A 7,129-nucleotide genomic window follows, 5' to 3' on the forward strand; every position below is an offset into this window, starting at 1 on the left:
TTGGGAAACATAAAAGATTATGCTACATCATGTAAAAGCGTCTTGCAAACATTGTAGACAATCCGTCTAAAGAAGGTGATGCTTGAACATAATAATGCATTCATTATTACACACATTATTACACACTTATTGGGTCTCTTTTCTGATCCTCTTCAGTTTAAAAGATGAGAAGAGGGTACACAGTACAAAGACTTCTGGTTAAGAGGTGGTGTCAGGTTAAGGGCCAGGGAGGGTTATTTATAACTGAAGATCCACCCTAACATCTCTCATACATACATACACACACACACACACACACACACACACATATATACTCACACTCATGACCCAAACTTCTCCCTTCAACCACTCCATGATTCATGCACCCCATTGCTCAATCAGTTGACACCCATCTATTGAATTAACCTGGAGCAACATGAACACTGCTCATACACAGGAAAAGATCCTCTTCCAGGAGAAACTCCATAAATTAGGGGATCGCTTGGCGACGACTGTGTTACTGTCATGATCCTGAATATGCATATAAGTACAGCATGGTAGAAACTGGTAGAAATGATAAAAGGACAAAAGGAAAGAAATTTGCTACATTATGACTCTGTTTGTGTATGAAATTTTAAGAATGTACCTTTACTCAAAACCTTGAATGTGACTCTAATCACGTTTTTCACATTAAACAAGGACACAATAGTGCTTAGATTTGTGAAAATTGCTACACTAAAGTATAATACACTGTCCACTTCCTTTAGCTGGTTCAGTCACTAAGGCAGCTGGTGATTTGCTTTCCCCTTCTCTAGTTGATTCAGTTGAACTATCCCCTTGTTTCTCCGGTTTAACCTCTGCCTTAGCCGATTCAGATGATTTAGTATCTACCTCTTCTGGTGCAGTTTGTGTTTTAGCTGTTCCAGTCTCACCCCTTTCCTCTGCTACGGTTTCAGTGTCATTCCCTTCAACCAGAGCTGGTTCTGTGTCAATTGTTTCATTGTTGTTGTCTTTTACTTCTGTTTCAGCCTCATTTTTTGCTCCTGTAATCAAGGCAACCTGGGATAGAGTGACATCATCACCGTCTCCCTCGTCGGCAGTCTCTGCCGGTGATGCCGTTTCTTTCTCCTCCTCCCTCTGTTCCTTTCCACCAGCCTCCTCTTTTTCCTCAATAATGTCAACTGGGGTCAGAGGTGTCAGGTCCAGAGATGACTTAGGAGATGATGCTACCTTTTTTCTGGGAGGAGCGACTGGCTTGTGCATTTCCAAGGCTTGTCTTCCCAATTCCTGAACCATGGGCGCACCGTCATCATGCCCGTCCAGGCTGGAACTTCCCCAATCTGGTTCCTCTGGGAAGAACTCGAGTGGATCTATTGGGATTTCAACATTCTCTTTCGCTGTGATTTTAGCAGGTTGAGCCACTTTTTCTGTTGTTTTTGATGCTTTTTTCTTTGTGTTTGATTGAATGTCATTCTCTTCTAGTGATTGGGGGAAAGGTTCTACATCACATGGAGAAGAATTGGCACTTGACCTGAAAAAGTCTGTGATTTCCTCTTCAGCATTTGGCATCTCACCTTTTTCGGGGTTTGAATGCAAATCGCCAAAATTGTACGAATCTTCTGACAACATCCGAATTCCTCCCTCTAATTTCTCCCCTAATTTGTCTTTTTCAGTTGGTTCCATTTCCAACACAGGAGTCTCATCTTTTAGGACGTACTTCTCCAGGTAACCCCTGGCCTCCCTGTCTGAATGCCTACTGTGGAACGACTTCTCCGAGGTCATACTTTCTGTATCCTCTTCTTTTTTCCTACTGCCCATCGCTTCCTCATACAGGTCTGTGTATAGGAAGGCCATGGCTTTGGGCTCTTCAAGCAAAATGGGGTCGATAATTTTGGGGGGGCCGTCGGGTAGAAAGATCGGGGTAAGGATGTCCTCTTGGCTTCCAAACAAAGCTGAACCGCTCTCTTTTAAAGGGAACTTCGAGGGCACACCCTCAGTCACTTCGCATCCTTCTCTGTCTAGAGCGCTTTTCATTAGGATATCATCCGTACCACCATAGAACACTTCATCTAGAAGCTCACTGCTGATTTCTTCCTCTGCGGTTCTCGTATCTACAGTTCCAGTCATTGCGGTGTTGCTTTCTTTGGATTGCACAGGCTCCTTCGTGTCTTGGATCTCACCGGCCTCCTCTGCATAGAGTTCTTCCTGTCCCTCTGTGGTCACGGCAGGACTCCCTGGGGCCTGGGCATCAATCAGGGTGAACTTCTCAAAGTAGTCCACGTTGCCAACGGCTCCTCTGCCTGGAGGTCTGGCCACCGGAGCCCCCGGGGGATCCATCACATTTGGACCGATGGGGTGTGAGGTCCTCGCCCATTCACCTCCACCTGCACCCGATCCTGGTAGAGCTTGGGTTGAGATTACCAGCTCATTGTTGAGGTCAAATAGCTTGTCATTGGTCTTCTCACTGGATTTAGTAACAGGAATCTCCTCCAGGTAAGAAAGGTTGTCCACCATTTCTTTGCTCTCCTCCTCATCCACAGTTGCCAGTTTAGGAGGAACGACAATGTTGAGGATTTCTGAGCCTTCGGAGACCAAGCTGAATAGCTGTTGTTCTTTATCTACCACAGGATCTGCCACCTCCTCTTCGTTTCCTTCTCCTTCGGGTTTCACATTTGGCAAGGAGACTCCCACTAACTCCGGCCTCCCTGAAACTGCGTCAGCGTCTTCTTCAGCAAGTTCTCGTTGTCTGTCTGCCTTGCTCTTCTGATCACTGACTCTCTCTTTAGTTTTCTTCCGTCTTGATATCTGTTGCTCATCCATGACAATGATAATCCTGCCTGCTGGAAGAGACCCAGGTGTTGTGGGCCGGACTGTAACGTGAGAGCTGAAATCCAACGTGGGGTTTCCGGCTTCAGATGCCCAAGGCGTGGTGCAGCGGCTAGGGCTGGTCTCCCACTCAATGCCGCTGTCCTCACCCTGCACAGTTACCATGGAGAAGGAAGCGTCCATCATCAGGCACTGCATCTTAGGCCGGACAGTCTCGTCGTGGACGGCCTCACGCAAACTGAAGGCACAGTAGCACACAAACAACATGGTGGTGAGGAGGAACAATCACCAAGGAGTGGCGGCGTTGGATAACATCAGCTAAATGCTGATGCTGTTGTTTACTGTGATGTTTACTTTTTTCCATTAAAATTTGTTTCATGTTTCATTACTCAGGACCTTTGTCACACGTCACCCCCCCCCCCCCCCCCCCCCCCCCCCCCGGTCTTTTCTGTCTCTCTATTCTTTGAGCTATCCAGTGAATGCAAAAATGCCAAAAAATAACATACAGTAATATACAGTAGACTTAATAGCTACACATATTTGGGCCATATGCTATAACATTCTACATTTCACTGTGCTCTTACCTCCAATTTTTGAGTCTCCACTGACTGGATTAGAAAATGTTTTGACATTTGAAATTGTTCATTTACTTCATTCTGTGATGGGTTTTCTGAAACAATCATGATATTTTGCTCTGGGTGCAAAACAAAAACATATAAACAATCACTGGTATTTTATTTAACTGATTACATTTATATTGAAAGGAAAATGTCTTTCACTTTTACCTTTCTTTTTCTCTCCCATACTTAGACACACAGACAGAGGCATACACATACACACACACTCATAAACAGACAAACACACACACAGGTCAGTGACACTAATTGAATTTCCTCCATCAATTGGCCATTCCATATGGGCAGTTATTACTCTCAAATAAATCATTGCCTTTCAGCCGCTGATTTGATATAATTGACTGATTCAACTGTGGGGATTTGTTGATAATGTAAAATAAAGAAAATTATTTTGCTTAACAACTTTCATACTGTTATGAAAACTATAACGCAATCCCCATTACACAGGCAACTTTGACTATAAAACACAGCACTGTATCCAGGAAAGCATATTAATAACAATGCATTAACCTGATCACATTTATTGATCTGTACCTGTTTCGAAGGTCCTCCACTTCATCGCTGGTCTCATGGTCTTGCTCACTAATATCTTCCTGTGTCAACACTGTCATCTGAGTGTCCACATCTGTCCTCACAAAATCTTCTGACAAAGTATCCATTGTTGCAGTATCTTCATCAAATCTGTAATAACCTCTCAGCACAACGCAGCGCTGCTCTGTTGATCACATTCTAAGCAAGCGTACTTGACTTGAGATTTCATGCTCAGCGTAATCTTGAAATAGAAGACTAGGCTTCCAGTGTTTCATCTGAAGCATTCGCAACATGTAGGGTAGTTAATTTGTCATCTGTTTACACTGACTGACCCCTTGCATTTGGCATTCATGACAAATTGGATTAATGTAAAAAAAAAAATAATTTCTATTGTAGCTTCTGACTAATATGAACTGTAAAAAAAAAAAAAAAAAAGGAAGCAGCAGCATGGGGAAAATGCCTGATACCTCTGCTTTATTTTTCTTGCCAGGTCTAAATATAATTTTGTGTCAGTAGCCTGTATCCAATGACATGAGTCTGTCTGCACGTCTGTCATGGGCAGATAAGAATGTTGAAAGTAGACGCAGTTTCGTCATTAATTGTGTGTAACACAGTTGGGATCAAACAAACCCCTTATTCAGTTTTAACAAGTGACAATGAATTGGTGAAGTAAACTCAAAAACTGCAAATCATCAAGCTGCCTCCTCCCACCTCTCTCTCTATCTATCAGCCCTTCCCCCCAATAACATTTATGGGCTAATGTGATAATTAACGTTCTAAAATTCAATATATTGCAATTGAAAATTTGCATTTCTTCTCTCTTGCTCCATGTGTACTCGAAAATGTCAACCTTACACCTGCTTATGCCTGTCTTCTTGCGGTGTGACACAGATACTACGTGGGAAATGCAAGACTCCAGAGGAGTTGGGGAGGGTTTTGCTTATACTCACACAGGTTGTATCTGGGCAAGTAGTCTGGCATATCTTTCCTAAATCATAAACATATCCAGTGGACAGACATGACAAGCATAAGCCAACAATTTACTGGTGTAGAACATGCACAGTCATCTTAAAGCCAGCAGGTCTGGAAATGTGAAACTTGGAAGGTTTCCCCAAACTGTTCTATGGACTGTATTAAGTGACACATGCCCAGTGAGGTGTGGAGCACTTCTGACAGGCCTCACGTGGCTTTTGGAGAAGGCTAAAAACAGACAGCCCTGCAAAGTGCCATACAGATATGTGGTTCGCTCTGTTTTACGTCACAGAGAGGAAATAAGATAGGCTGTAAAATCTAAAATAAAATAAGCTGTATATTATACATCAGTTCAAAGCACAAGAGCACAAAATCAACACCCCAATAATAACTGGTGGTCAGAGTTTACACTCATAGTGTAGGCTACTATTGGCTGATCTCACAGGGAAAGTCATTCCCAGTTCCTGATGATAGAGTGATAAAGTAAAGTGATAAAACACAGAAAAAAAAACATTGAACGAAGAGGTGCAGTCAAGTAGGATAAAAAAAAAAAACAAGGATATTGGAAAACATCTCAATTCAAAAGAATCAAAACAACAAAAAACAAGATGAAAAGAAACCGCATGGCAGAAAACAGTAAAACAACAAGCTCTATATCAATGGTTCTCAACGTGGGGTCCGGGGACCACCAGGGGTCCTTGAGGGGGGTTCCAAGGGGTCCCCAGGAAAATGATGAATTGTTAAACTTCACCATTATTTAATTTACAAGAAGTTAACACAATTAGAGAATGTAGAAGAATAACTGTTTTGATCATAATTTCACTGTTATCTCCCTACCTACAATACAGATAGTCATGGAATTCTGGACAAAATCATATCTGACAACAAAAATATTCTCAGATTTGGGTCTAATGGGGGTCTGTGGGCCTAATGTGGACTACATTAGGGGTCCTTGATATGAAAAAGGTTGAGAATCACTGCTCTATATGACATGGGAAATGAAGATGGCCCTAATGCAGGTTGTTGAGGCTATGTCCATCTATATATTCATACATGTATTATAAATTTAATCAAACTATATTCTGCGGTAACACTTTATTTGGATAGTCCAATGATATTCTCCACTAACTATCAGGTGACAAAAAGTAGATGTTCAACAAAGTGGCACTTGTCTATTTGGTGCATCTCTACAGACTATCTAACCCTGACCCTGACCGTAGCCTAACCCTAACCCTATTTTAAACCTAAACCCAAACCTAACATAAACCCCTCAGATTCACCCTAGCCCACACACTGAATATCTATAGACTACTTTTCACACAGTTATGAGAATCACTTGAACTATCCAAATAAAATGAGCCCTATTGGGCCATACGACCTGCTCCTTCCCTATATACAGTAAATTAGTCTGCGGTTGCTTCCATTTACAGGATAAGACATTACCTAATTTCATCATTATGTCACAGAATAAGATTTACTGATGGCTCTGATAATGTCATTTGCCAGAATTGTGTCCATTACTTTAATTTTCAAAAGATCTGTCAGTTTTATTTACTTGTCCTCTTGCTTCTCTTCGAACCACACAAAGCAAGTATAAGCCAATAATATCAATATCAATAACTGTCCACAAGATGGCAATCATCAGTAGCACATAATCTATTCCTGTGTGTGTGTGTGTGTGTGTGTGTGTGTGTATGTCATAGTAGTTAGTGACATCTGCTTTTGTTTTGTACTTAATTTATGTGAAAAGTTATTCCATAAGATACTTTAGCAGTAAATCTTCTCATATTATCTGTCATATAGCAAATATATCTTCCCTCAAGAGGAGTGTTACTGTATATTAAAATCCACTATGCCTGGCTGTACCACTCTTTTTTGTATTGCAAAATAAGCTACTATTTTGTAACCTAACAACATTATTATTATTATTATTATTATAGGCATACCGGAAATGACGAAAGACTTTATTGCCAATTACGTCAGGTTTCAAAGAGAGTAGCGTGATGACGTCGCAGCTTAATGCTCCCACTGAGCAGAGGGATGGAGCCGAGCTAATGAATGGGATGAGAGCTGATAGACTGTGCAGACTGATGAAAGGAGAACCGGTCGATGGAGCATCTAGACCACAATTTGACATTTGGGTCCCGGTGTAGGCTATAATGTCAATGAACAGTAAGATAAGGAGT

The sequence above is a fragment of the Centroberyx affinis genome, unplaced genomic scaffold, assembly GCF_046629955.1.
Source record: "Centroberyx affinis isolate AG114_WGS23_722 - 3 ecotype Tasmania unplaced genomic scaffold, CSIRO-AGI_Caff_v1 ptg001223l_1, whole genome shotgun sequence".
Classification (NCBI taxonomy): domain Eukaryota; kingdom Metazoa; phylum Chordata; class Actinopteri; order Beryciformes; family Berycidae; genus Centroberyx; species Centroberyx affinis.